Genomic DNA, 27303 nt, shown 5'->3' with positions numbered 1-27303 from the left:
AAAAAGGAAGGTTTTAAGCCTAGACTTAAAAGTAGAGAGGGTGTCTGCTTCCCGAATCTGAACTGGGAGCTGGTTCCACAAGAGAGGAGCTTGATAGCTAAAGGCTCTACCTCCTATTCTACTTTTGGAAATTCTGGGAACCACAAGTAGGCCTGCATTCTGAGAGCGAAGTGGTCTACTGGGATGATATGGTGCTATGACGTCTTCTAAATATGATGGAGCCTGACCATTCAGAGCTTTATATGTAAGAAGCAGGGTTTTAAATTCTATTCTACATTTAATTGGAAGCCAATGGAGAGAAGCTAGTGAAGGTGAAATATGATCTCTCTTGCTAGTTCCAGTCAGCACTCTTGCTGCAGCATTTTGGATTAATTGCAGGCTCTTTAGGGAGTTACTGGGGCATCCTGAAAGTAGGGAATTACAGTAGTCCAACCTAGAGGTAACAAATGCATGGACCAGTTTTTCGGCATCACTTTGAGACAGGATGCTCCTAATTTTGGCAATGTTCCGTAGGTGGAAGAAGGCTGTTCTAGAGATTTGTTTTTAATGTGAGTTAAAGGACAGATCCTGATCAAACATAACTCCAAGGTTCCTTGCAGTAGTACTGGAGGCCAGGCTTATGCCATCTAGTGTAACAATATGGTTGGACATCATATCTCTGAGATTTTTGGGCCCAAATACTATGACTTCAGTTTTGTCTGAGTTTAAAAGTAAAAAATTGTGGGACATCCAGGCCTTTATGTCTTGTAGGCATGCTTGAAGCTTTATTAACTGATTATTTTCATCTGGTTCCATAGATAAATATAGCTGGGTATCATCAGCATAACAGTGGAAGGGATTTTTTTAAAAGTGCAAAGAAAAAGATGTGAAACACGTAGAAACTAGATTGCCATGCTGATATGAAACTGGCATTGTACCCCAGATTGGACTCGAACCCTTTGTGTAACACAATAATGACAATAAAAGCAGTTAGTATAGTAAGATGGAGGAAAGCATTTAAAAGAGCAGAGAAAAGAATGTGAAATATACAAAAATTGCATTCCCAAGCTGATATGCATCTGGAATATTACAGTAGGTGAATATGTACTGTCTGTATCTGGTTCATTTTACTAAGACGTTGTAAAGGCCCTAAATCACCTTACAAAACACAGTTAGCAGCGGATGGTTTCGATCCATCAAACTTTGGGTTATGGGCCCATCACACTTCCGTTGCACCATTCTGTTTTCAACCACGCCAGATTGGACTCTAACCCTTTGGGTAACATAATAATGACAATTAAAGCAGTTAGTAAAGTAAGATGGAGGAAAGCATTTAAAAGAGCAGAGAAAGGAATGTGAAATATACAAAAATTGCATTCCCAAGATGATATGCATCTGGAATTGTACAGTAGGTGAATATGTACTTTCTGTATCTGGTTTACTTTACTAAAAGGTTGTAAAGGCCCTAAGTCAGCTTACAAAACACAGTTAGCAAAGGATGGTTTCAATCCATCGACCTCTGGGTTATGGGCCCAGCACGCTTCCGCTGCGCCACTCTGCTGTCAACCACCCCAGATGGGACTACGAACCTACAATCCCTGGCTTAGGAGGCCAGTGCCTTATCCATTAGGCCGCTGGGGCATCACAAACACCTTTACTCGTCAGTTCTTCCAACAGTTGCTTCCTAAACAGAGCATAATGTGAGACATGCCATGTTGGCTTTGGGTAACACAATAATGGCCCCAAATGCAGTAGATATAGTGAGTAGAAGGGAAATTTTTAAAAGTGCAAAGAAAAAGATGTGAAACATGTAGAAACTAGATTGCTATGCTGATATGAAACTGGCATTGTACCCCAGATTTGACCCGAACCCTTTGGGTAACACAATAATGACAATAAAAGCAGTTAGTATAGTAAGATGGAGGAAAGCATTTAAAAGAGCAGAGAAAGGAATGTGAAATATACAAAAATTGCATTCCCAAGATGATATGCATCTGGAATTGTACAGTAGGTGAATATGTACTTTCTGTATCTGGTTCACTTTACTAAAAGGTTGTAATGGCCCTAAGTCAGCTTACAAAACACAGTTAGCAGAGGATGGTTTCGATCCATCGACCTCTGGGTTATGGGCCCAGCACGCTTCCGCTGCGCCACTCTGCTTTCAACCACTCTGCTGTTAACCACCCCAGTTGGGACTCGAACCCACAATTCCTGGCTTAGGAGGCCAGTGCATTATCAATTAGGCCACTGGGGCATCACAAACACCTTTACTCATCAGTTCTTCCACCAAACAGTTGCTTCCTATACAGAGCATAATGTGAGACATGCCATGTTGTCTTTGGGTAACACAATAATGGCCCCAAATGCAGTAGATATAGTGAGTTCAATTCAATTCAACTTTATTTATATAGTGCCAATTCACAACAAAGTCATCTCAGGGCACTTTACAGAATAAAGTCAAGATTATAAAGATATATAAAGAGAACCCAACAATTCCCCCTGGAGCAAGCCATAGGCAACAGTGGAGAGGAAAAACTCCCTTTAACGGAAGAAACCTCCAGCAGAACCAGGCTCAGGGTGGACGGCCATCTGCCTCGACCGGTAGGGGTGAGTGGAAAGGGGAGAGGGAAAAGAACAGAGCAACAAAAAGCAACAACAAAACATTAGGCAGATTGGTAGGACCAGTAGCTTCACGCTGGAAGACACACAGCTTCAAAGCCGGGGGACACCTGCAGAAAGGGACGAGAGAAGGGGACAGAGGAGGACAAAGACAACTACGGGAGAAAATACACAGAGTTAATGACATACAGTGGTGACAATTGCGGGATGAGAGGAGAGGAGAGATGGTCAAGAGGAGGAAAGGAGCTCAGTGCATTGGGGGGTGGGTCCCCCAGCAGTCTAAGCCTATGGCAGCATAACTATAACTAACAATATGCTTTATTAAAAAGGAAGGTTTTAAGCCTAGACTTAAAAGTAGAGAGGCTGAACCGAGTCCGAACTGGGAGCTGGTTCCACAAGAGAGGAGCTTGATAGCTAAAGGCTCTACCTCCCATTCTACTTTTGGAAATTCTGGGAACCACAAGTAGGCCTGCATTCTGAGAGCGAAGTGGTCTACTGGGATGATATGGTGCTATAAGGTCTTCTAAATATGATGGAGCCTGACCATTCAGAGCTTTATATGTAAGAAGCAGGGTTTTAAATTCTATTCTACATTTAATTGGAAGCCAATGGAGAGAAGCTAGTGAAGGTGAAATATGATCTCTCTTGCTAGTTCCAGTCAGCACTCTTGCTGCAGCATTTTGGATTAATTGCAGGCTCTTTAGGGAGATACTGGGGCATACTGAAAGTAGGGAATTACAGTAGTCCAACCTAGAGGTAACAAATGCATGGACCAGTTTTTCGGCATCACTTTGAGACAGGATGCTCCTAATTTTGGCAATGTTCCGTAGGTGGAAGAAGGCTGTTCTAGAGATTTGTTTTATATATGAGTTAAAGGATAGATCCTGATCAAACATAACTCCAAGGTTCCTTGCAGTAGTACTGGAGGCCAGGCTTATGCCATCTAGTGTAACAATATGGTTTGACATCATATCTCTGAGATTTTTGGGCCCAAATACTATGACTTCAGTTTTGTCTGAGTTTAAAAGTAAAAAATTGTGGGACATCCAGGCCTTTATGTCTTGTAGGCATGCTTGAAGCTTTATTAACTGATTATTTTCATCTGGTTCCATAGATAAATATAGCTGGGTATCATCAGCAGAACAGTGGAAGGGATATTTTTAAAAGTGCAAAGAAAAAGATGTGAAACACGTAGAAACTAGATTGCCATGCTGATATGAAACTGGCATTGTACCCCGGATTGGACTCGAACCCTTTGTGTAATACAATAATGACAATAAAAGCAGTTAGTATAGTAAGATGGAGGAAAGCATTTAAAAGAGCAGAGAAAAGAATGTGAAATATACAAAAATTGCATTCCCAAGATGATATGCATGTGGAATTGTACAGTAGATGAATATGTACTGTCTGTATCTGGTTCATTTTACTAAGACGTTGTAAAGGCCCTAAATCACCTTACAAAACACAGTTAGCAGAGGATGGTTTCGATCCATCGAACTTTGGGTTATGGGCCCAGAACACTTCCGTTGCGCCATTCATTTTTCAACCACTCTGCTTTTAACCACCCCAGATGGGACTTGAATTCACAATCCCTGGCTTAGGAGGCCAGTGCCTTATCCATTAGGCCACTGGGGCATCACAAACACCTTTACTCATCAGTTCTTCCAACAAACAGATGCTTCCTATACAGAGCATGATGTGAGACATGCCATGTTGGCTTTGGGTAACACAATAATGGCCCCAAATGCAGTAGATATAGTGAGTAGAAGGGAAATTTTTAAAAGTGCAAAGAAAAAGATGTGAAACACGTAGAAACTAGATTGCTATGCTGATATGAAACTGGCATTGTACCCCAGATTTGACCCGAACACTTTGGGTAACACAATAATGACAATAAAAGCAGTTAGTATAGTAAGATGGAGGAAAGCATTTAAAAGAGCAGAGAAAGGAATTTGAAATATACAAAAATTGCATTCCCAAGATGATATGCATCTGGAATTGTACAGTAGGTGAATATGTACTTTCTGTATCTGGTTCACTTTACTAAAAGGTTGTAAAGGCCCTAAGTCAGCTTACAAAACACAGTTAGCAAAGGATGGTTTCGATCCATTGACCTCTGGGTTATGGGCCCATCACACTTCGGCTGCGCCACTCTGCTTTCAACCATGCCAGATTGGACTCTAACCATTTGGATAACATAATAATGACAATAAAAGCAGTTAGTATAGTAAGATGGAGGAAAGCATTTGAAAGAGCAGAGAAAAGAATGTGAAATATACAAAAATTGCATTCCCAAGCTGATATGCATCTGGAATTGTATAGTAGGTGAATATATATTTTCTGTATCTGGTTCACTTTACTAAAAGGTTGTAAAGGGTCCCCCAGCAGTCTAAGCCTATGGCAGCATAACTATAACTAACAATATGCTTTATTAAAAAGGAAGGTTTTAAGCCTAGACTTAAAAGTAGAGAGGCTGTCTGCTTCCCGAATCTGAACTGGGAGCTGGTTCCACAAGAGAGGAGCTTGATAGCTAAAGGCTCTACCTCCCATTCTACTTTTGGAAATTCTGGGAACCACAAGTAGGCCTGCATTCTGAGAGCGAAGTGGTCTACTGGGATGATATGGTGCTATGAGGTCTTCTAAATATGATGGAGCCTGACCATTCAGAGCTTTATATGTAAGAAGCAGGGTTTTAAATTCTATTCTACATTTAATTGGAAGCCAATGGAGAGAAGCTAGTGAAGGTGAAATATGATCTCTCTTGCTAGTTCCAGTCAGCACTCTTGCTGCAGCATTTTGGATTAATTGCAGGCTCTTTAGGGAGTTACTGGGGCATCCTGAAAGTAGGGAATTACAGTAGTCCAACCTAGAGGTAACAAATGCATGGACCAGTTTTTCGGCATCACTTTGAGACAGGATGCTCCTAATTTTGGCAATGTTCCGTAGGTGGAAGAAGGCTGTTCTAGAGATTTGTTTTTAATGTGAGTTAAAGGACAGATCCTGATCAAACATAACTCCAAGGTTCCTTGCAGTAGTACTGGAGGCCAGGCTTATGCCATCTAGTTTAACAATATGGTTGGACATCATATCTCTGAGATTTTTGGGCCCAAATACTATGACTTCAGTTTTGTCTGAGTTTAAAAGTAAAAAATTGTGGGACATCCAGGCCTTTATGTCTTGTAGGCATGCTTGAAGCTTTATTAACTGATTATTTTCATCTGGTTCCATAGATAAATATAGCTGGGTATCATCAGCATAACAGTGGAAGGGATATTTTTAAAAGTGCAAAGAAAAAGATGTGAAACACGTAGAAACTAGATTGCCATGCTGATATGAAACTGGCATTGTACCCCAGATTGGACTCGAACCCTTTGTGTAACACAATAATGACAATAAAAGCAGTTAGTATAGTAAGATGGAGGAAAGCATTTAAAAGAGCAGAGAAAAGAATGTGAAATATACAAAAATTGCATTCCCAAGCTGATATGCATCTGGAATATTACAGTAGGTGAATATGTACTGTCTGTATCTGGTTCATTTTACTAAGACGTTGTAAAGGCCCTAAATCACCTTACAAAACACAGTTAGCAGCGGATGGTTTCGATCCATCAAACTTTGGGTTATGGGCCCATCACACTTCCGTTGCGCCATTCTGTTTTCAACCACTCTGCTTTTAACCACCCCAGATGGGACTTGAACCCACAATCCCTGGCTTAGGAGGCCAGTGCCCTATCCATTAGGCCACTGGGGCATCACAAACACCTTTACTCATCAGTTCTTCCAACAAACAGATGCTTCCTATACAGAGCATAATGTGAGACATGCCATGTTGGCTTTGGGTAACACAATAATGGCCCCAAATGCAGTAGATATAGTGAGTAGAAGGGACATTTTTAAAAGTGCAAAGAAAAAGATGTGAAACACGTAGAAACTAGTTTCCAATGCTGATATGAAACTGGCATTGTACCCCAGATTGGACTCGAACCCTTTGGGTAACACAATAATGACAATAAAAGCAGTTAGTATAGTAAGATGGAAGAAACCATTTAAAAGAGCAGAGAAAGGAATTTGAAATATACAAAATTTGCATTCCCAAGATGATATGCATCTGGAATTGTACAGTAGGTGAATATGTACTTTCTGTATCTGGTTCACTTTACTAAAAGGTTGTAAAGGCCCTAAGTCAGCTTACAAAACACAGTTAGCAGAGGATGGTTTCGAGCCATCGACCTCTGCTTAATGGGCCCATCACACTTCCGCTGCGCAACTCTGCTTTCAACCACGCCAGATTGGACTCTAACCCTTTGGGTAACATAATAATGACAATTAAAGCAGTTAGTAAAGTAAGATGGAGGAAAGCATTTAAAAGAGCAGAGAAAGGAATGTGAAATATACAAAAATTGCATTCCCAAGATGATATGCATCTGGAATTGTACAGTAGGTGAATATGTACTTTCTGTATCTGGTTTACTTTACTAAAAGGTTGTAAAGGCCCTAAGTCAGCTTACAAAACACAGTTAGCAAAGGATGGTTTCAATCCATCGACCTCTGGGTTATGGGCCCAGCACGCTTCCGCTGCGCCACTCTGCTGTCAACCACCCCAGGTGGGACTCGTACCCTTTGGGTAACACAATAATGACAATAAAAGCAGTTAGTATAGTAAGATGGAGGAAAGCATTTGAAAGAGCAGAGAAAAGAATGTGAAATATACAAAAATTGCATTCCCAAGCTGATATGCATCTGGAATTGTACAGTAGATGAATATGTACTGTCTGTATATGGTTCACTTTAGTAAGACGTTGTAAAGGCCCTAAATCACCTTACAAAACACAATTAGCAGAGGATGGTTTTGATCCATCGACCTCTGGGTTATGGGCCCGGCACGCTTCCGCTGCGCCACTCTGCTTTGAACCACACCAGATTGGACTCGAACCCTTTGGGTTATACAATAATGACAATAAAAGCAGTTAATATAGTAAGATGGAGGAAAGCATTTGAAAGAGCAGAGAAAAGAATGTGAAATATACAATAATTGCATTCCCAAGCTGATATGCATCTGGAATTGTATAGTAGGTGAATATATATTTTCTGTATCTGGTTCACTTTACTAAAAGGTTGTAAAGGCCTTAAGTCAGCTTACAAAACACAGTTAGCAGAAGATGGTTTCGATCCATCGACCTCTGGGTTATGGGCCCAGCACGCACAATAAAAGCAGTTAGTATAGTAAGATGGAGGAAAGCATTTAAAAGAGCAGAGAAAGGAATGTGAAATATACAAAAATTGCATTCCCAAGATGATATGCATCTGGAATTGTACAGTAGGTGAATATGTACTTTCTGTATCTGGTTCACTTTACTAAAAGGTTTTAATGGCCCTAAGTCAGCTTACAAAACACAGTTAGCAGAGGATGGTTTCGATCCATCGACCTCTGGGTTATGGGCCCAGCACGCTTCCGCTGCGCCACTCTGCTGTTAACCACCCCGGATGGGACTCGAACCCACAATCCCTGGCTTAGGAGGCCAGTGCATTATCCATTAGGCCACTGGGGCATCACAAACACCTTTACTCATCAGTTCTTCCACCAAACAGTTGCTTCCTATACAGAGCATAATGTGAGACATGCCATGTTGGCTTTGGGTAACACAATAATGGCCCCAAATGCAGTAGATATAGTGAGTTCAATTCAATTCAACTTTATTTATATAGTGCCAATTCACAACAAAGTCATCTCAGGGCACTTTACAGAATAAAGTCCAGATTAAAAAGATATATAAATAGAACCCAACAATTCCCCCTGGAGCAAGCCATAGGCAACAGTGGAGAGGAAAAACTCCCTTTAACGGAAGAAACCTCCAGCAGAACCAGGCTCAGGGTGGACGGCCATCTGCCTCGACCGGTAGGGGTGAGTGGAAAGGGGAGAGGGAAAAGAACAGAGCAACAAAAAGCAACAACAAAACTTGGGCAGATTGGTAGGACCAGTAGCTTCACGCTGGAAGACACACAGCTTCAAAGCCGGGGGACACCTGCAGAAAGGGACAGAGAGAAGGGGACAGAGGAGGACAAAGACAACTACGGGAGAGAACACACAGAGTTAATGACATACAGTGGTGACAATTGCGGGATGAGAGGAGAGGAGAGATGGTCAAGAGGAGGAAAGGAGCTCAGTGCATTGGGGGGTGGGTCCCCCAGCAGTCTAAGCCTATGGCAGCATAACTATAACTAACAATATGCTTTATTAAAAAGGAAGGTTTTAAGCCTAGACTTAAAAGTAGAGAGGCTGTCTGCTTCCCGAATCTGAACTGGGAGCTGGTTCCACAAGAGAGGAGCTTGATAGCTAAAGGCTCTACCTCCCATTCTACTTTTGGAAATTCTGGGAACCACAAGTAGGCCTGCATTCTGAGAGCGAAGTGGTCTACTGGGATGATATGGTGCTATGAGGTCTTCTAAATATGATGGAGCCTGACCATTCAGAGCTTTATATGTAAGAAGCAGGGTTTTAAATTCTATTCTACATTTAATTGGAAGCCAATGGAGAGAAGCTAGTGAAGGTGAAATAAGATCTCTCTTGCTAGTTCCAGTCAGCACTCTTGCTGCAGCATTTTGGATTAATTGCAGGCTCTTTAGGGAGTTACTGGGGCATCCTGAAAGTAGGGAATTACAGTAGTCCAACCTAGAGGTAACAAATGCATGGACCAGTTTTTCGGCATCACTTTGAGACAGGATGCTCCTAATTTTGGCAATGTTCCGTAGGTGGAAGAAGGCTGTTCTAGAGATTTGTTTTTAATGTGAGTTAAAGGACAGATCCTGATCAAACATAACTCCAAGGTTCCTTGCAGTAGTACTGGAGGCCAGGCTTATGCCATCTAGTTTAACAATATGGTTGGACATCATATCTCTGAGATTTTTGGGCCCAAATACTATGACTTCAGTTTTGTCTGAGTTTAAAAGTAAAAAATTGTGGGACATCCAGGCCTTTATGTCTTGTAGGCATGCTTGAAGCTTTATTAACTGATTATTTTCATCTGGTTCCATAGATAAATATAGCTGGGTATCATCAGCATAACAGTGGAAGGGATATTTTTAAAAGTGCAAAGAAAAAGATGTGAAACACGTAGAAACTAGATTGCCATGCTGATATGAAACTGGCATTGTACCCCAGATTGGACTCGAACCCTTTGTGTAACACAATAATGACAATAAAAGCAGTTAGTATAGTAAGATGGAGGAAAGCATTTAAAAGAGCAGAGAAAAGAATGTGAAATATACAAAAATTGCATTCCCAAGCTGATATGCATCTGGAATATTACAGTGGGTGAATATGTACTGTCTGTATCTGGTTCATTTTACTAAGACGTTGTAAAGGCCCTAAATCACCTTACAAAACACAGTTAGCAGCGGATGGTTTCGATCCATCAAACTTTGGGTTATGGGCCCATCACACTTCCGTTGCGCCATTCTGTTTTCAAACACTCTGCTTTTAACCACCCCAGATGGGACTTGAACCCACAATCCCTGGCTTAGGAGGCCAGTGCCCTATCCATTAGGCCACTGGGGCATCACAAACACCTTTACTCATCAGTTCTTCCAACAAACAGATGCTTCCTATACAGAGCATAATGTGAGACATGCCATGTTGGCTTTGGGTAACACAATAATGGCCCCAAATGCAGTAGATATAGTGAGTAGAAGGGACATTTTTAAAAGTGCAAAGAAAAAGATGTGAAACACGTAGAAACTAGTTTCCAATGCTGATATGAAACTGGCATTGTACCCCAGATTGGACTCGAACCCTTTGGGTAACACAATAATGACAATAAAAGCAGTTAGTATAGTAAGATGGAAGAAACCATTTAAAAGAGCAGAGAAAGGAATTTGAAATATACAAAATTTGCATTCCCAAGATGATATGCATCTGGAATTGTACAGTAGGTGAATATGTACTTTCTGTATCTGGTTCACTTTACTAAAAGGTTGTAAAGGCCCTAAGTCAGCTTACAAAACACAGTTAGCAGAGGATGGTTTCGAGCCATCGACCTCTGCTTAATGGGCCCATCACACTTCCGCTGCGCAACTCTGCTTTCAACCACGCCAGATTGGACTCTAACCCTTTGGGTAACATAATAATGACAATTAAAGCAGTTAGTAAAGTAAGATGGAGGAAAGCATTTAAAAGAGCAGAGAAAGGAATGTGAAATATACAAAAATTGCATTCCCAAGATGATATGCATCTGGAATTGTACAGTAGGTGAATATGTACTTTCTGTATCTGGTTTACTTTACTAAAAGGTTGTAAAGGCCCTAAGTCAGCTTACAAAACACAGTTAGCAAAGGATGGTTTCAATCCATCGACCTCTGGGTTATGGGCCCAGCACGCTTCCGCTGCGCCACTCTGCTGTCAACCACCCCAGGTGGGACTCGTACCCTTTGGGTAACACAATAATGACAATAAAAGCAGTTAGTATAGTAAGATGGAGGAAAGCATTTGAAAGAGCAGAGAAAAGAATGTGAAATATACAAAAATTGCATTCCCAAGCTGATATGCATCTGGAATTGTACAGTAGATGAATATGTACTGTCTGTATATGGTTCACTTTAGTAAGACGTTGTAAAGGCCCTAAATCACATTACAAAACACAATTAGCAGAGGATGGTTTCGATCCATCGACCTCTGGGTTATGGGCCCGGCACGCTTCCGCTGCGCCACTCTGCTTTGAACCACACCAGATTGGACTCGAACCCTTTGGGTTATACAATAATGACAATAAAAGCAGTTACTATAGTAAGATGGAGGAAAGCATTTGAATGAGCAGAGAAAAGAATGTGAAATATACAATAATTGCATTCCCAAGCTGATATGCATCTGGAATTGTATAGTAGGTGAATATATATTTTCTGTATCTGGTTCACTTTACTAAAAGGTTGTAAAGGCCTTAAGTCAGCTTACAAAACACAGTTAGCAGAAGATGGTTTCGATCCATCGACCTCTGGGTTATGGGCCCAGCACGCACAATAAAAGCAGTTAGTATAGTAAGATGGAGGAAAGCATTTAAAAGAGCAGAGAAAGGAATGTGAAATATACAAAAATTGCATTCCCAAGATGATATGCATCTGGAATTGTACAGTAGGTGAATATGTACTTTCTGTATCTGGTTCACTTTACTAAAAGGTTTTAATGGCCCTAATTCAGCTTACAAAACACAGTTAGCAGAGGATGGTTTCGATCCATCGACCTCTGGGTTATGGGCCCAGCACGCTTCCGCTGCGCCACTCTGCTGTTAACCACCCCAGATGGGACTCGAACCCACAATCCCTGGCTTAGGAGGCCAGTGCATTATCCATTAGGCCACTGGGGCATCACAAACACCTTTACTCATCAGTTCTTCCAACAAACAGATGCTTCCTATACAGAGCATAATGTGAGACATGCCATGTTGGCTTTGGGTAACACAATAATGGCCCCAAATGCAGTAGATATAGTGAGTAGAAGGGACATTTTTAAAAGTGCAAAGAAAAAGATGTGAAACACGTAGAAACTAGTTTCCAATGCTGATATGAAACTGGCATTGTACCTCAGATAGGACTCGAACCCTTTGGGTAACACAATAATGACAATAAAAGCAGTTAGTATAGTAAGATGGAAGAAACCATTTAAAAGAGCAGAGAAAGGAATTTGAAATATACAAAAATTGCATTCCCAAGATGATATGCATCTGGAATTGTACAGTAGGTGAATATGTACTTTCTGTATCTGGTTCACTTTACTAAAAGGTTGTAAAGGCCCTAAGTCAGCTTACAAAACACAGTTAGCAGAGGATGGTTTCGAGCCATCGACCTCTGCTTAATGGGCCCATCACACTTCCGCTGCGCAACTCTGCTTTCAACCACGCCAGATTGGACTCTAACTCTTTGGGTAACATAATAATGACAATTAAAGCAGTTAGTAAAGTAAGATGGAGGAAAGCATTTAAAAGAGCAGAGAAAGGAATGTGAAATATACAAAAATTGCATTCCCAAGATGATATGCATCTGGAATTGTACAGTAGGTGAATATGTACTTTCTGTATCTGGTTTACTTTACTAAAAGGTTGTAAAGGCCCTAAGTCAGCTTACAAAACACAGTTAGCAAAGGATGGTTTCGATCCATTGACCTCTGGGTTATGGGCCCATCACACTTCGGCTGCGCCACTCTGCTTTCAACCATGCCAGACTGGACTCTAACCATTTGGATAACATAATAATGACAATAAAAGCAGTTAGTATAGTAAGATGGAGGAAAGCATTTGAAAGAGCAGAGAAAAGAATGTGAAATATACAAAAATTGCATTCCCAAGCTGATATGCATCTGGAATTGTATAGTAGGTGAATATATATTTTCTGTATCTGGTTCACTTTACTAAAAGGTTGAAAAGGCCTTAAGTCAGCTTACAAAACACAGTTAGCAGAGGATGGTTTCGATCCATCGACCTCTGGGTTATGGGCCCAGCACGCACAATAAAAGCAGTTAGTATAGTAAGATGGAGGAAAGCATTTAAAAGAGCAGAGAAAGGAATTTGAAATATACAAAAATTGCATTCCCAAGATGACATGCATCTGGAATTGTACAGTAGGTGAATATGTACTTTCTGTATCTGGTTCACTTTACTAAAAGGTTGTAAAGGCCCTAAGTCAGCTTACAAAACACAGTTAGCAAAGGATGGTTTCGATCCATTGACCTCTGGGTTATGGGCCCATCACACTTCGGCTGCGCCACTCTGCTTTCAACCACTCTGCTGTTAACCACCCCAGTTGGGACTCGAACCCACAATCCCTGGTTTAGAAGGCCAGTGCATTATCCATTAGGCCACTGGGGCATCACAAACACCTTTACTCATCAGTTCTTGGAACAAACAGTTGCTTCCTATACAGAGCATAATGTGAGACATGCCATGTTGGCTTTGGGTAACACAATAATGGCCCCAAATGCAGTAGATATAGTGAGTAGGAGGGAAACGATGTGAAACACGTAGAAACTAGATTGCCATGCTGATATGAAACTGGCATTGTACCCCAGATTGGACTCGAACCCTTTGGGTAACACAATAATGACAATAAAAGCAGTTAGTATAGTAAGATGGAGGAAAGCATTTGAAAGAGCAGAGAATAGAATGTGAAATATACAAAAATTGCATTCCCAAGCTGATATGCATCTGGAATTGTACAGTAGGTGAATATGTATTTTCTGTATCTGGTTCACTTTACTAAAAGGTTGTAAAGGCCCTAAGTCAGCTTACAAAACACAGTTAGCAGAGGATGGTTTCGATCCATCGACCTCTGGGTTATGGGCCCAGCACGCTTCCGCTGCGCCACTCTGCTTTCAACCACTCTGCTTTCAACCACGCCAGATGGGACTCGAACCCTTTGGGTAACACAATAATGACAATAAAAGCAGTTAGTATAGTAAGATGGAGGAAAGCATTTGAAAGAGCAGAGAAAAGAATGTGAAATATACAAAAATTGCATTCCCAAGCTGATATGCATCTGGAATTGTACAGTAGGTGAATATGTACTTTCTGTATCTGGTTCACTTTACTAAAAGGTTGTAAAGGCCCTAAGTCAGCTTACAAAACACAGTTAGCAGAGGATGGTTTCGATCCATCGACCTCTGGGTTATGGGCCCAGCACGCTTCCGCTGCGCCACTCTGCTGTCAACCACCCCAGGTGGGACTCGTACCCTTTGGGTAACACAATAATGACAATAAAAGCAGTTAGTATAGTATGATGGAGGAAAGCATTTGAAAGAGCAGAGAAAAGAATGTGAAATATACAAAAATTGCATTCCCAAGCTGATATGCATCTGGAATTGTACAGTAGATGAATATGTACTGTCTGTATATGGTTCACTTTAGTAAGACGTTGTAAAGGCCCTAAATCACCTTACAAAACACAATTAGCAGAGGATGGTTTCGATCCATCGACCTCTGGGTTATGGGCCCAGCACGCTTCCGCTGCGCAACTCTGCTTTGAACCGCACCAGATTGGACTCGAACCCTTTGGGTTATACAATAATGACAATAAAAGCAGTTACTATAGTAAGATGGAGGAAAGCATTTGAAAGAGCAGAGAAAAGAATGTGAAATATACAATAATTGCATTCCCAAGCTGATATGCATCTGGAATTGTATAGTAGGTGAATATATATTTTCTGTATCTGGTTCACTTTACTAAAAGGTTGTAAAGGCCTTAAGTCAGCTTACAAAACACAGTTAGCAGAAGATGGTTTCGATCCATCGACCTCTGGGTTATGGGCCCAGCACGCACAATAAAAGCAGTTAGTATAGTAAGATGGAGGAAAGCATTTAAAAGAGCAGAGAAAGGAATGTGAAATATACAAAATTTCGATTCCCAAGATGATATGCATCTGGAATTGTACAGTAGGTGAATATGTACTTTCTGTATCTGGTTCACTTTACTAAAAGGTTGTAATGGCCCTAAGTCAGCTTACAAAACACAGTTAGCAGAGGATGGTTGCGATCCATCGACCTCTGGGTTATGGGCCCAGCACGCTTCCTCTGCGCCACTCTGCTGTTAACCACCCCGGATGGGACTCGAACCCACAATCCCTGGCTTAGGAGGCCAGTGAATTATCCATTAGGCCACTGGGGCATCACAAACACCTTTACTCATCAGTTCTTCCAACAAACAGATGCTTCCTATACAGAGCATAATGTGAGACATGCCATGTTGGCTTTGGGTAACACAATAATGGCCCCAAATGCAGTAGATATAGTGAGTAGAAGGGACATTTTTAAAAGTGCAAAGAAAAAGATGTGAAACACGTAGAAACTAGTTTCCAATGCTGATATGAAACTGGCATTGTACCTCAGATAGGACTCGAACCCTTTGGGTAACACAATAATGACAATAAAAGCAGTTAGTATAGTAAGATGGAAGAAACCATTTAAAAGAGCAGAGAAAGGAATTTGAAATATACAAAAATTGCATTCCCAAGATGATATGCATCTGGAATTGTACAGTAGGTGAATATGTACTTTCTGTATCTGGTTCACTTTACTAAAAGGTTGTAAAGGCCCTAAGTCAGCTTACAAAACACAGTTAGCAGAGGATGGTTTCGAGCCATCGACCTCTGCTTAATGGGCCCATCACACTTCCGCTGCGCAACTCTGCTTTCAACCACGCCAGATTGGACTCTAACTCTTTGGGTAACATAATAATGACAATTAAAGCAGTTAGTAAAGTAAGATGGAGGAAAGCATTTAAAAGAGCAGAGAAAGGAATGTGAAATATACAAAAATTGCATTCCCAAGATGATATGCATCTGGAATTGTACAGTAGGTGAATATGTACTTTCTGTATCTGGTTTACTTTACTAAAAGGTTGTAAAGGCCCTAAGTCAGCTTACAAAACACAGTTAGCAAAGCTTGGTTTCAATCCATCGACCTCTGGGTTATGGGCCCAGCACGCTTCCGCTGCGCCACTCTGCTGTCAACCACCCCAGATGGGACTACGAACCTACAATCCCTGGCTTAGGAGGCCAGTGCCTTATCCATTAGGCCGCTGGGGCATCACAAACACCTTTACTCATCAGTTCTTCCAACAAACAGTTGCTTCCTAAACAGAGCATAATGTGAGACATGCCATGTTGGCTTTGGGTAACACAATAATGGCCCCAAATGCAGTAGATATAGTGAGTAGAAGGGAAATTTTTAAAAGTGCAAAGAAAAAGATGTGAAACATGTAGAAACTAGATTGCTATGCTGATATGAAACTGGCATTGTACCCCAGATTTGACCCGAACCCTTTGGGTAACACAATAATGACAATAAAAGCAGTTAGTATAGTAAGATGGAGGAAAGCCTTTAAAAGAGCAGAGAAAGGAATTTGAAATATACAAAAATTGCATTCCCAAGATGATATGCATCTGGAATTGTACAGTAGGTGAATATGTACTTTCTGTATCTGGTTCACTTTACTAAAAGGTTGTAAAGGCCCTAAGTCAGCTTACAAAACACAGTTAGCAGAGGATGGTTGCGATCCATCGACCTCTGGGTTATGGGCCCAGCACGCTTCCTCTGCGCCACTCTGCTGTTAACCACCCCGGATGGGACTCGAACCCACAATCCCTGGCTTAGGAGGCCAGTGAATTATCCATTAGGCCACTGGGGCATCACAAACACCTTTACTCATCAGTTCTTCCAACAAACAGATGCTTCCTATACAGAGCATAATGTGAGACATGCCATGTTGGCTTTGGGTAACACAATAATGGCCCCAAATGCAGTAGATATAGTGAGTAGAAGGGACATTTTTAAAAGTGCAAAGAAAAAGATGTGAAACACGTAGAAACTAGTTTCCAATGCTGATATGAAACTGGCATTGTACCTCAGATAGGACTCGAACCCTTTGGGTAACACAATAATGACAATAAAAGCAGTTAGTATAGTAAGATGGAAGAAACCATTTAAAAGAGCAGAGAAAGGAATTTGAAATATACAAAAATTGCATTCCCAAGATGATATGCATCTGGAATTGTACAGTAGGTGAATATGTACTTTCTGTATCTGGTTCACTTTACTAAAAGGTTGTAAAGGCCCTAAGTCAGCTTACAAAACACAGTTAGCAGAGGATGGTTTCGAGCCATCGACCTCTGCTTAATGGGCCCATCACACTTCCGCTGCGCAACTCTGCTTTCAACCACGCCAGATTGGACTCTAACTCTTTGGGTAACATAATAATGACAATTAAAGCAGTTAGTAAAGTAAGATGGAGGAAAGCATTTAAAAGAGCAGAGAAAGGAATGTGAAATATACAAAAATTGCATTCCCAAGATGATATGCATCTGGAATTGTACAGTAGGTGAATATGTACTTTCTGTATCTGGTTTACTTTACTAAAAGGTTGTAAAGGCCCTAAGTCAGCTTACAAAACACAGTTAGCAAAGCTTGGTTTCAATCCATCGACCTCTGGGTTATGGGCCCAGCACGCTTCCGCTGCGCCACTCTGCTGTCAACCACCCCAGATGGGACTACGAACCTACAATCCCTGGCTTAGGAGGCCAGTGCCTTATCCATTAGGCCGCTGGGGCATCACAAACACCTTTACTCATCAGTTCTTCCAACAAACAGTTGCTTCCTAAACAGAGCATAATGTGAGACATGCCATGTTGGCTTTGGGTAACACAATAATGGCCCCAAATGCAGTAGATATAGTGAGTAGAAGGGAAATTTTTAAAAGTGCAAAGAAAAAGATGTGAAACATGTAGAAACTAGATTGCTATGCTGATATGAAACTGGCATTGTACCCCAGATTTGACCCGAACCCTTTGGGTAACACAATAATGACAATAAAAGCAGTTAGTATAGTAAGATGGAGGAAAGCCTTTAAAAGAGCAGAGAAAGGAATTTGAAATATACAAAAATTGCATTCCCAAGATGATATGCATCTGGAATTGTACAGTAGGTGAATATGTACTTTCTGTATCTGGTTCACTTTACTAAAAGGTTGTAAAGGCCCTAAGTCAGCTTACAAAACACAGTTAGCAAAGGATGGTTTCGATCCATTGACCTCTGGGTTATGGGCCCATCACACTTCGGCTGTGCCACTCTGCTTTCAACCATGCCAGATTGGACTCTAACCATTTGGATAACATAATAATGACAATAAAAGCAGTTAGTATAGTAAGATGGAGGAAAGCATTTGAAAGAGCAGAGAAAAGAATGTGAAATATACAAAAATTGCATTCCCAAGCTGATATGCATCTGGAATTGTATAGTAGGTGAATATATATTTTCTGTATCTGGTTCACTTTACTAAAAGGTTGTAAAGGCCTTAAGTCAGCTTACAAAACACAGTTAGCAGAAGATGGTTTCGATCCATCGACCTCTGGGTTATGGGCCCAGCACGCACAATAAAAGCAGTTAGTATAGTAAGATGGAGGAAAGCATTTAAAAGAGCAGAGAAAGGAATGTGAAATATACAAAAATTGCATTCCCAATATGATATGCATCTGGAATTGTACAGTAGGTGAATATGTACTTTCTGTATCTGGTTCACTTTACTAAAAGGTTGTAATGGCCCTAAGTCAGCTTACAAAACACAGTTAGCAGAGGATGGTTTCGATCCATCGACCTCTGGGTTATGGGCCCAGCACGCTTCCGCTGCGCCACTCTGCTTTCAACCACTCTGCTGTTAACCACCGCAGTTGGGACTCGAACCCACAATCCCTGGTTTAGGAGGCCAGTGCATTATCCATTAGGCCACTGGGGCATCACAAACACCTTTACTCATCAGTTCTTGGAACAAACAGTTGCTTCCTATACAGAGCATAATGTGAGACATGCCATGTTGGCTTTGGGTAACACAATAATGGCCCCAAATGCAGTAGATATAGTGAGTAGGAGGGAAACGATGTGAAACACGTAGAAACTAGATTGCCATGCTGATATGAAACTGGCATTGTACCCCAGATTGGACTCGAACCCTTTGGGTAACACAATAATGACAATAAAAGCAGTTAGTATAGTAAGATGGAGGAAAGCATTTAAAAGAGCAGAGAAAGGAATTTGAAATATAAAAAAATTGCATTCCCAAGATGATATGCATCTGGAATTGTACAGTAGGTGAATATGTACTTTCTGTATCTGGTTCACTTTACTAAAAGGTTGTAAAGGCCCTAAGTCAGCTTACAAAACACAGTTAGCAAAGGATGGTTTCGATCCATTGACCTCTGGGTTATGGGCCCATCACACTTCGGCTGCGCCACTCTGCTTTCAACCATGCCAGACTGGACTCTAACCATTTGGATAACATAATAATGACAATAAAAGCAGTTAGTATAGTAAGATGGAGGAAAGCATTTGAAAGAGCAGAGAAAAGAATGTGAAATATACAAAAATTGCATTCCCAAGCTGATATGCATCTGGAATTGTATAGTAGGTGAATATATATTTTCTGTATCTGGTTCACTTTACTAAAAGGTTGAAAAGGCCTTAAGTCAGCTTACAAAACACAGTTAGCAGAGGATGGTTTCGATCCATCGACCTCTGGGTTATGGGCCCAGCACGCACAATAAAAGCAGTTAGTATAGTAAGATGGAGGAAAGCATTTAAAAGAGCAGAGAAAGGAATTTGAAATATACAAAAATTGCATTCCCAAGATGACATGCATCTGGAATTGTACAGTAGGTGAATATGTACTTTCTGTATCTGGTTCACTTTACTAAAAGGTTGTAAAGGCCCTAAGTCAGCTTACAAAACACAGTTAGCAAAGGATGGTTTCGATCCATTGACCTCTGGGTTATGGGCCCATCACACTTCGGCTGCGCCACTCTGCTTTCAACCACTCTGCTTTTAACCACCCCAGTTGGGACTCGAACCCACAATCCCTGGTTTAGAAGGCCAGTGCATTATCCATTAGGCCACTGGGGCATCACAAACACCTTTACTCATCAGTTCTTGGAACAAACAGTTGCTTCCTATACAGAGCATAATGTGAGACATGCCATGTTGGCTTTGGGTAACACAATAATGGCCCCAAATGCAGTAGATATAGTGAGTAGGAGGGAAACGATGTGAAACACGTAGAAACTAGATTGCCATGCTGATATGAAACTGGCATTGTACCCCAGATTGGACTCGAACCCTTTGGGTAACACAATAATGACAATAAAAGCAGTTAGTATAGTAAGATGGAGGAAAGCATTTGAAAGAGCAGAGAAAAGAATGTGAAATATACAAAAATTGCATTCCCAAGCTGATATGCATCTGGAATTGTACAGTAGGTGAATATGTATTTTCTGTATCTGGTTCACTTTACTAAAAGGTTGTAAAGGCCCTAAGTCAGCTTACAAAACACAGTTAGCAGAGGATGGTTTCGATCCATCGACCTCTGGGTTATGGGCCCAGCACGCTTCCGCTGCGCCACTCTGCTTTCAACCACTCTGCTTTCAACCACGCCAGATGGGACTCGAACCCTTTGGGTAACACAATAATGACAATAAAAGCAGTTAGTATAGTAAGATGGAGGAAAGCATTTGAAAGAGCAGAGAAAAGAATGTGAAATATACAAAAATTGCATTCCCAAGCTGATATGCATCTGGAATTGTACAGTAGGTGAATATGTACTTTCTGTATCTGGTTCACTTTACTAAAAGGTTGTAAAGGCCCTAAGTCAGCTTACAAAACACAGTTAGCAGAGGATGGTTTCTATCCATCGACCTCTGGGTTATGGACCCAGCACGCTTCCGCTGCGCCACTCTGCTGTCAACCACCCCAGGTGGGACTCGTACCCTTTGGGTAACACAATAATGACAATAAAAGCAGTTAGTATAGTATGATGGAGGAAAGCATTTGAAAGAGCAGAGAAAAGAATGTGAAATATACAAAAATTGCATTCCCAAGCTGATATGCATCTGGAATTGTACAGTAGATGAATATGTACTGTCTGTATATGGTTCACTTTAGTAAGACGTTGTAAAGGCCCTAAATCACCTTACAAAACACAATTAGCAGAGGATGGTTTCGATCCATCGACCTCTGGGTTATGGGCCCGGCACGCTTCCGCTGCGCAACTCTGCTTTGAACCGCACCAGATTGGACTCGAACCCTTTGGGTTATACAATAATGACAATAAAAGCAGTTACTATAGTAAGATGGAGGAAAGCATTTGAAAGAGCAGAGAAAAGAATGTGAAATATACAATAATTGCATTCCCAAGCTGATATGCATCTGGAATTGTATAGTAGGTGAATATATATTTTCTGTATCTGGTTCACTTTACTAAAAGGTTGTAAAGGCCCTAAGTCAGCTTACAAAACACAGTTAGCAAAGGATGGTTTCGATCCATCGACCTCTGGGTTATGGGCCCAGCACGCTTCCGCTGCGCCACTCTGCTTTCAACCACTCTGCTTTCAACCACTCTGCTTTCAACCACGCCAGATTGGACTCGAACCCTTTGGGTAACACAATAATGACAATAAAAGCAGTTAGTATAGTAAGATGGAGGAAAGCATTTGAAAGAGCAGAGAAAAGAATGTGAAATATACAAAAATTGCATTCCCAAGCTGATATGCATCTGGAATTGTACAGTAGGTGAATATGTACTTTCTGTATCTGGTTCACTTTACTAAAAGGTTGTAAAGGCCCTAAGTCAGCTTACAAAACACAGTTAGCAGAGGATGGTTTCTATCCATCGACCTCTGGGTTATGGACCCAGCACGCTTCCGCTGCGCCACTCTGCTGTCAACCACCCCAGGTGGGACTCGTACCCTTTGGGTAACACAATAATGACAATAAAAGCAGTTAGTATAGTATGATGGAGGAAAGCATTTGAAAGAGCAGAGAAAAGAATGTGAAATATACAAAAATTGCATTCCCAAGCTGATATGCATCTGGAATTGTACAGTAGATGAATATGTACTGTCTGTATATGGTTCACTTTAGTAAGACGTTGTAAAGGCCCTAAATCACCTTACAAAACACAATTAGCAGAGGATGGTTTCGATCCATCGACCTCTGGGTTATGGGCCCGGCACGCTTCCGCTGCGCAACTCTGCTTTGAACCGCACCAGATTGGACTCGAACCCTTTGGGTTATACAATAATGACAATAAAAGCAGTTACTATAGTAAGATGGAGGAAAGCATTTGAAAGAGCAGAGAAAAGAATGTGAAATATACAATAATTGCATTCCCAAGCTGATATGCATCTGGAATTATATAGTAGGTGAATATATATTTTCTGTATCTGGTTCACTTTACTAAAAGGTTGTAAAGGCCCTAAGTCAGCTTACAAAACACAGTTAGCAAAGGATGGTTTCGATCCATTGACCTCTGGGTTATGGGCCCATCACACTTCGGCTGCGCCACTCTGCTTTCAACCATGCCAGATTGGACTCTAACCATTTGGATAACATAATAATGACAATAAAAGCAGTTAGTATAGTAAGATGGAGGAAAGCATTTGAAAGAGCAGAGAAAAGAATGTGAAATATACAAAAATTGCATTCCCAAGCTGATATGCATCTGGAATTGTATAGTAGGTGAATATATATTTTCTGTATCTGGTTCACTTTACTAAAAGGTTGTAAAGGCCTTAAGTCAGCTTACAAAACACAGTTAGCAGAAGATGGTTTCGATCCATCGACCTCTGGGTTATGGGCCCAGCACGCACAATAAAAGCAGTTAGTATAGTAAGATGGAGGAAAGCATTTAAAAGAGCAGAGAAAGGAATGTGAAATATACAAAAATTGCATTCCCAATATGATATGCATCTGGAATTGTACAGTAGGTGAATATGTACTTTCTGTATCTGGTTCACTTTACTAAAAGGTTGTAATGGCCCTAAGTCAGCTTACAAAACACAGTTAGCAGAGGATGGTTTCGATCCATCGACCTCTGGGTTATGGGCCCAACACGCTTCCGCTGCGCCACTCTGCTTTCAACCACTCTGCTGTTAACCACCCCAGTTGGGACTCGAACCCACAATCCCTGGCTTAGGAGGCCAGTGCCTTATCCATTAGGCCACTGGGGCATCACAAACACCTTTACTCATCAGTTCTTCCACCAAACAGTTGCTTCCTATACAGAGCATAATGTGAGACATGCCATGTTGGCTTTGGGTAACACAATAATGGCCCCAAATGCAGTAGATATAGTGAGTTCAATTCAATTCAACTTTATTTATATAGTGCCAATTCACAACAAAGTCATCTCAGGGCACTTTACAGAATAAAGTCAAGATTAAAAAGATATATAAATAGAACCCAACAATTCCCCCTGGAGCAAGCCATAGGCAACAGTGGAGAGGAAAAACTCCCTTTAACGGAAGAAACCTCCAGCAGAACCAGGCTCAGGGTGGACGGCCATCTGCCTCGACCGGTAGGGGTGAGTGGAAAGGGGAGAGGGAAAAGAACAGAGCAACAAAAAGCAACAACAAAACTTGGGCAGATTGGTAGGACCAGTAGCTTCACGCTGGAAGACACACAGCTTCAAAGCCGGGGGACACCTGCAGAAAGGGACAGAGAGAAGGGGACAGAGGAGGACAAAGACAACTACGGGAGAGAACACACAGAGTTAATGACATACAGTGGTGACAATTGCGGGATGAGAGGAGAGGAGAGATGGTCAAGAGGAGGAAAGGAGCTCAGTGCATTGGGGGGTGGGTCCCCCAGCAGTCTAAGCCTATGGCAGCATAACTATAACTAACAATATGCTTTATTAAAAAGGAAGGTTTTAAACCTAGACTTAAAAGTAGAGAGGGTGTCTGCTTCCCGAATCTGAACTGGGAGCTGGTTCCACAAGAGAGGAGCTTGATAGCTAAAGGCTCTACCTCCCATTCTACTTTTGGAAATTCTGGGAACCACAAGTAGGCCTGCATTCTGAGAGCGAAGTGGTCTACTGGGATGATATGGTGCTATGAGGTCTTCTAAATATGATGGAGCCTGACCATTCAGAGCTTTATATGTAAGAAGCAGGGTTTTAAATTCTATTCTACATTTAATTTGAAGCCAATGGAGAGAAGCTAGTGAAGGTGAAATATGATCTCTCTTGCTAGTTCCAGTCAGCACTCTTGCTGCAGCATTTTGGATTAATTGCAGGCTCTTTAGGGAGTTACTGGGGCATCCTGAAAGTAGGGAATTACAGTAGTCCAACCTAGAGGTAACAAATGCATGGACCAGTTTTTCGGCATCACTTTGAGACAGGATGCTCCTAATTTTGGCAATGTTCCGTAGGTGGAAGAAGGCTGTTCTAGAGATTTGTTTTTAATGTGAGTTAAAGGACAGATCCTGATCAAACATAACTCCAAGGTTCCTTGCAGTAGTACTGGAGGCCAGGCTTATGCCATCTAGTGTAACAATATGGTTGGACATCATATCTCTGAGATTTTTGGGCCCAAATACTATGACTTCAGATTTGTCTGAGTTTAAAAGTAAAAAATTGTGGGACATCCAGGCCTTTATGTCTTGTAGGCATGCTTGAAGCTTTATTAACTGATTATTTTCATCTGGTTCCATAGATAAATATAGCTGGGTATCATCAGCATAACAGTGGAAGGGATATTTTTAAAAGTGCAAAGAAAAAGATGTGAAACACGTAGAAACTAGATTGCCATGCTGATATGAAACTGGCATTGTACCCCAGATTGGACTCGAACCCTTTGTGTAACACAATAATGACAATAAAAGCAGTTAGTATAGTAAGATGGAGGAAAGCATTTAAAAGAGCAGAGAAAAGAATGTGAAATATACAAAAATTGCATTCCCAAGCTGATATGCACCTGGAATATTACAGTAGGTGAATATGTACTGTCTGTATCTGGTTCATTTTACTAAGACGTTGTAAAGGCCCTAAATCACCTTACAAAACACAGTTAGCAGCGGATGGTTTCGATCCATCAAACTTTGGGTTATGGGCCCATCACACTTCCGTTGCGCCATTCTATTTTCAACCACTCTGCTTTTAACCACCCCAGATGGGACTCGAACCCACAATCCCTGGCTTAGGAGGCCAGTGCCCTATCCATTAGGCCACTGGGGCATCACAAACACCTTTACTCATCAGTTCTTCCAACAAACAGATGCTTCCTATACAGAGCATAATGTGAGACATGCCATGTTGGCTTTGGGTAACACAATAATGGCCCCAAATGCAGTAGATATAGTGAGTAGAAGGGACATTTTTAAAAGTGCAAAGAAAAAGATGTGAAACACGTAGAAACTAGTTTCCAATGCTGATATGAAACTGGCATTGTACCCCAGATTGGACTCGAACCCTTTGGGTAACACAATAATGACAATAAAAGCAGTTAGTATAGTAAGATGGAAGAAACCATTTAAAAGAGCAGAGAAAGGAATTTGAAATATACAAAATTTGCATTCCCAAGATGACATGCATCTGGAATTGTACAGTAGGTGAATATGTACTTTCTGTATCTGGTTCACTTTACTAAAAGGTTGTAAAGGCCCTAAGTCAGCTTACAAAACACAGTTAGCAGAGGATGGTTTCGAGCCATTGACCTCTGCTTAATGGGCCCATCACACTTCCGCTGCGCAACTCTGCTTTCAACCACGCCAGATTGGACTCTAACCCTTTGGGTAACATAATAATGACAATTAAAGCAGTTAGTAAAGTAAGATGGAGGAAAGCATTTAAAAGAGCAGAGAAAGGAATGTGAAATATACAAAAATTGCATTCCCAAGATGATATGCATCTGGAATTGTACAGTAGGTGAATATGTACTTTCTGTATCTGGTTTACTTTACTAAAAGGTTGTAAAGGCCCTAAGTCAGCTTACAAAACACAGTTAGCAAAGGATGGTTTCAATCCATCGACCTCTGGGTTATGGGCCCAGCACGCTTCAGCTGCGCCACTCTGCTGTCAACCACCCCAGATGGGACTACGAACCTACAATCCCTGGCTTAGGAGACCAGTGCCTTATCCATTAGGCCGCTGGGGCATCACAAACACCTTTACTCATCAGTTCTTCCAACAAACAGTTGCTTCCTAAACAGAGCATAATGTGAGACATTCCATGTTGGCTTTGGGTAACACAATAATGGCCCCAAATGCAGTAGATATAGTGAGTAGAAGGGAAATTTTTAAAAGTGCAAAGAAAAAGATGTGAAACATGTAGAAACTAGATTGCTATGCTGATATGAAACTGGCATTGTACCCCAGATTTGACCCGAACCCTTTGGGTAACACAATAATGACAATAAAAGCAGTTAGTATAGTAAGATGGAGGAAAGCATTTAAAAGAGCAGAGAAAGGAATTTGAAATCTACAAAAATTGCATTCCCAAGATGATATGCATCTGGAATTGTACAGTAGGTGAATATGTACTTTCTGTATCTGGTTCACTTTACTAAACGGTTGTAAAGGCCCTAAGTCAGCTTACAAAACACAGTTAGCAAAGGATGGTTTCGATCCATTGACCTCTGGGTTATGGGCCCATCACACTTCGGCTGCGCCACTCTGCTTTCAACCATGCCAGATTGGACTCTAACCATTTGGATAACATAATAATGACAATAAAAGCAGTTAGTATAGTAAGATGGAGGAAAGCATTTGAAAGAGCAGAGAAAAGAATGTGAAATATACAAAAATTGCATTCCCAAGCTGATATGCATCTGGAATTGTATAGTAGGTGAATATATATTTTCTGTATCTGGTTCACTTTACTAAAAGGTTGTAAAGGGTCCCCCAGCAGTCTAAGCCTATGGCAGCATAACTATAACTAACAATATGCTTTATTAAAAAGGAAGGTTTTAAGCCTAGACTTAAAAGTAGAGAGGCTGTCTGCTTCCCGAATCTGAACTGGGAGCTGGTTCCACAAGAGAGGAGCTTGATAGCTAAAGGCTCTACCTCCCATTCTACTTTTGGAAATTCTGGGAACCACAAGTAGGCCTGCATTCTGAGAGCGAAGTGGTCTACTGGGATGATATGGTGCTATGAGGTCTTCTAAATATGATGGAGCCTGACCATTCAGAGCTTTATATGTAAGAAGCAGGGTTTTAAATTCTATTCTACATTTAATTGGAAGCCAATGGAGAGAAGCTAGTGAAGGTGAAATATGATCTCTCTTGCTAGTTCCAGTCAGCACTCTTGCTGCAGCATTTTGGATTAATTGCAGGCTCTTTAGGGAGTTACTGGGGCATCCTGAAAGTAGGGAATTACAGTAGTCCAACCTAGAGGTAACAAATGCATGGACCA

General features: G+C 41.2%; 4 non-coding genes across 4 annotated transcripts; all 4 read right to left on the bottom strand.

Annotated features, from left to right (window-relative positions):
- Window positions 1-6276: 6276 nt before the first annotated feature.
- trnar-ccu (transfer RNA arginine (anticodon CCU)) lies at window positions 6277-6349 on the bottom strand. The gene has a single exon. It is a non-coding gene; the product is annotated as a tRNA-Arg (tRNA).
- Window positions 6350-10080: 3731 nt separating this feature from the next.
- trnar-ccu (transfer RNA arginine (anticodon CCU)) lies at window positions 10081-10153 on the bottom strand. Its single transcript has one exon. It is a non-coding gene; the product is annotated as a tRNA-Arg (tRNA).
- A 12896-nt stretch (window positions 10154-23049) lies between these two features.
- On the bottom strand, window positions 23050-23122 carry trnar-ccu (transfer RNA arginine (anticodon CCU)). Its single transcript has one exon. It is a non-coding gene; the product is annotated as a tRNA-Arg (tRNA).
- Window positions 23123-25055: 1933 nt separating this feature from the next.
- Window positions 25056-25128, bottom strand: trnar-ccu (transfer RNA arginine (anticodon CCU)). The gene has a single exon. It is a non-coding gene; the product is annotated as a tRNA-Arg (tRNA).
- Window positions 25129-27303: the final 2175 nt, after the last annotated feature.

Source organism: Channa argus, unplaced genomic scaffold (assembly GCF_033026475.1).
Source record: "Channa argus isolate prfri unplaced genomic scaffold, Channa argus male v1.0 Contig053, whole genome shotgun sequence".
NCBI lineage: Eukaryota > Metazoa > Chordata > Actinopteri > Anabantiformes > Channidae > Channa > Channa argus.
The sequence above is the reverse complement of the archived record's forward strand: the minus strand, read 5'-3'. Positions and strand labels throughout refer to the sequence as shown.